Source organism: Mastomys coucha, unplaced genomic scaffold (genome assembly GCF_008632895.1).
Source record: "Mastomys coucha isolate ucsf_1 unplaced genomic scaffold, UCSF_Mcou_1 pScaffold22, whole genome shotgun sequence".
Lineage (NCBI taxonomy): Eukaryota > Metazoa > Chordata > Mammalia > Rodentia > Muridae > Mastomys > Mastomys coucha.
This window is the reverse complement of record NW_022196905.1, coordinates 150,454,699-150,458,710: the sequence shown is the minus strand read 5'-3', so window position 1 is coordinate 150,458,710 and position 4,012 is coordinate 150,454,699. Positions and strand designations below refer to the sequence as shown.

Below are 4,012 nucleotides of genomic sequence, written 5' to 3'. Positions count from 1 at the left end.
TCAAATAATTTAACAGTTGACATCTGAAGACAGAAGAGATTCTGAATACAATGCCTATGCCCTACACAGAAGAAAGCATAACTTCAAGTTTGTCAGACTTTTAAGAACTTTGATTTCTAAACATTTCAGAAAAACAAATCAAAACAAACAAACAGTAAAACAGTTCTGGTTTCAGAGTTAAAAACACAGAATATGATGGCAAGGCATTTGCCTATCATATACAGTGCCTTGGATCAATCCAAAGCACAACAAAAAATAAAATAAATGAAATTTTGAATAATCTCACAATCCATACAATAACACCAAGGCTTTTTATTGTTTTGGCTGCTCGTATAACTTCACACCCTGGAGCTCACGTTGTATACTGACATTCCTTGTTCATTTCTTACAGATATGCCTGTTTATTGCTCTTAAATAAAATGTGGAAACTTGGTACGTTTTCTATACTGTAGGATGTTTGAAATCTTGGTGTAAATTGTAATCAGATTTTAAAGGCAGTATGAAACCTTAAGGGAGAAGAGCCACTCATATTTTCGATCACAACTAGATGAGCAACAGTGACTGACTACATTTCCCTGTAGTAATGCCTGCTTGAGTTTACCAGCAACTGAAAACCAGTTGGTATGCAAGGGCTCAACTACCTGCTCCTTTTTGCTTTGCTTCAAAGAGCTCTGTAAATGCACTTATTTGTTGGATGCACCCATAACCCTCTGGTTTGTGTGTACGTTTATGACTGCAATAAAAGCAATGACTATGCAATTGTCTCGGGAATTTCTTCAGGAACCTAGGGCTCAAAGGAGAGGCAAGTCCATATAATTCAGCTGGTACATTTTTACTTTGTTTTTCTAGAGTTATCAGGCAATACACTTACTAAGAAAGAATATCTAATTTTAACTGAAATAGTAAAGAAAGTAAAAGCATGGGTACCACATTCTTCAAGGTAATTCACAGTGCAATTTTACAAAAGGTGGGGTCTATATTGGAGGCCTTGTTTTCAAAGCCAACATCAAGAAATGAGTGCTTCTGGACAAGTTACCATTGTACTGTATATTGTACTCACATTGCTATACTTATTGGGTTTTGTAACTATAATTTTTCTTAGTTCATAACCCAAACATCTCATCTGGATACTGTTTCAATCTATTCAGGCTACTGTAACAAAATGACAGAGACCAGGTACCTTGTAAATAAAAGGATTTTTTCAAGTTCAAAAAAAAAAAAAAAGAAAAGAAAAAAGAAATGAGTGCTTGACTAAATTTAAACAGTTATAAAAATATTAAACATGATAATAAGCTTACATTTTAAAGTGACTTCTCTCTGTGTATGTTTGTTTATGAGGGAGTACACATTCGAATGTGGGTGCACATGTATGTGCACCTGTGTCAGTATGTAGGTCAAAGTCTGTTAGTGTCTTCCTCAGCTGTTCTTCACCTTTTCAGTTAATTGTTTGGCTTTTGTTTTGTTTTCATTTTTATTTATTTATTTTTTGTTTTGTCTTGTTTTCATTTGAGGTAGTATCTCTCAGGATCTGGAGCTAACCAATTAAGTTAGGCTAACTAGCTAGTGACTTTTAGTAATCTGTGTTTACCTCCCCAGTGTGGGTTACAGATTCATGTTATTGCACCTGATTTTTTATATGGTCATGTTGTGGTGGTTTGAGTGAGAATGACCCTAGTATATGCTCCTATATTTGAATGCTGGGTCCACAGTTGGTCAAACTGGGAAAGATTAGGAAGTGTGTCTTTATTGCAGTAGGTATGCTATTGGAGTTGGGCTTTGAGATTTCAAAAACCCACCCTATTCCCAGTATGCTCTCTCTTTGTCTGTCTTGTGGTTGTGGATTAGATGTAAGTCCCAGCTGCTGTTCCTGTGCCAAGCCTGCATGCCTTCTGCTATGCTCCCTGAAATGACGGTCATAGATTTTAACTCTCTTAAATCTTAACCTCTAAGTTATTGTTTTCTTTTACATGTTATGTTGTCTTGTTCATGGTATGTTATCACACCAATAGAAAAGTATCTAAGATAGGTGGTAGTCATTTGAACTCAGGCCCTGAGTTTCAATTTTCCATCTGAGCCACCTCTCCTGGCACTTAAAGTATCTTCAGTAGAAATAAAAATTATTCAGATAACTCAACTATTTCAATGGCTATTCTTTGATTTGTTAAGCAACAGTCCTTTGCTCAGTGCTAAGAAAGAAAAAACGATTCTCTTTCAGAAGCTATTGAATGTCTATAGCTCCTTACCAGGGGAGTGGAGAGACTTAGGATTTCTTTATCTTCCTTGTGTGGTCTCATAACTTTCTCATGGGTTTTCAGGCTCTCCCTTCTCCATGAAGAAAATTTAAATTTTGGAGTAAATAGCTGCACAGCTCAACTAATCTTGGGTTTAGTACAAAAATAATATGTCCTGTAAATTATATTTAGAAATTTACTGAAACATTATATTACTACCTTGGAGGGGAAGATGCTAAGGAAAATTATGAAAGGCTGATATGTAATATTGTCAGTGGAACCTGAAAACATGGACGTGTTAAAGAAATTATGGAGTTGCACTGATTTTTTTTTCTAGCAAGTGTATATGATATGAAAAACACAACAGAAGAAAAGCTAATGCTGATTGTTCAAACATGGATGACATGGAAATTGGTGCAATTACTCTGGGTGCAAAGAAGAAAGAACAGACACCAAGGTCAATGGAGACTCTACAAGGACTACAGAGACAGGAAGCTTCTTAAGGTTTGCATAGCAAGCTGCCAGAGCTTAGAAAATAGTCAATGCTAGGGGTAAAGACTTGTGCATTACCTGAAGAGAATTGTAGTCTGATGTTATGAGATTGACAAGAAGCCTTTGGGACTTCAGAAGAAACTGGAGGGAGAGCTTAGATCTCTGATTTTGGGAGAGAGAAAGTTAACAGAAATAACTCATTCCTTATGGTATTGTCCTATGAGCTGTTAAATCATATGATCACAAAGCTTTGTTAGTAGACACTGTACTGAATGGGTAGAGTTTGAGGATTATAGTTCAGCCTGCTTCCAGCTGGACCTGAGATGTGACTAGCTATGTTGCAAGGTTCTGCTGTCATGGATGGGGATCAACGATGGGGCATTACATATTTAAATTATGAACAATGTAAGTTACCTAAGTTGCTATAATCAAGAACTTAATCTCAGCTCAAATAGCATCATTAATACATCACGGTTGTAAAGGGGAGGTCCATTGGGCATTGAGGTCACAAATTATAGTGTAGCAATGTCTCTTTCATTATATAGATAACACTTTTTATTATGAAACATCCAAAGTTGTTTCTTATTTTAAGTCTTTCATCATTAATGGGCATACAAAGTGTTCTCATTAACTCTCAGACATTTTTATTTAAAATATTTTACCCATGCTAAATATTGATACATATAACTACTTCCACAAATAATACACATAGATCATTTTTGTGTTCCTGAATACAAAGGGTTACTATTTCTGCAAAATTCTGAAGTATATAATTTAATAAAATTGGACTTCAGTCGAGATTTTTTTTTTTTATGAATGAGGCAATTTATTAATCCAGCATATTTTGTTCTAATGCTTCTTGTTGGCAGCTGCCACCTGTCCAGTGATCCTGTCCAGATCTCTCTGTCCCTGAGGTGTTAGCTTGCATCCCCCATCTTGGTCCTTTTCCACCATTTTCAACCCCTCCAGGGGCTGAAAACTCTTAGGGGCCACACTCTTAGAGCTTCTGCTGAAGTGGCTGAGCCTGTCACTGTTTCTCTGCTGTCCTCTGTAGATCTTGGTCATGGAACCAACCTCTGCAACAACCTCGGAGGTACAGGTGCTGTGCTGTGGAAGCAGCTCGTGTGAAGAACCAGTTCTCATCGTAAGGGGCAAGCTCTTTATGTTTGGCCAGCTTGACTGTGTCCACCCACTGGGGACGTTCAGCTTCCAGGACTTTTTGAGGAAGGCTGCCAGAGCTCTGACGAACTCCTGCTGGTTAACGTCTTTTTTTTTTTTTTTTTTTTTTT

At 36.9% G+C, this 4,012-nt stretch overlaps 1 pseudogene; it reads right to left on the bottom strand.

Annotated features, from left to right (window-relative positions):
• Positions 1-3,530: 3,530 nt before the first annotated feature.
• LOC116071124 overlaps positions 3,531-4,012 on the bottom strand; it is a 1,260-nt pseudogene continuing 778 nt past the window's right edge.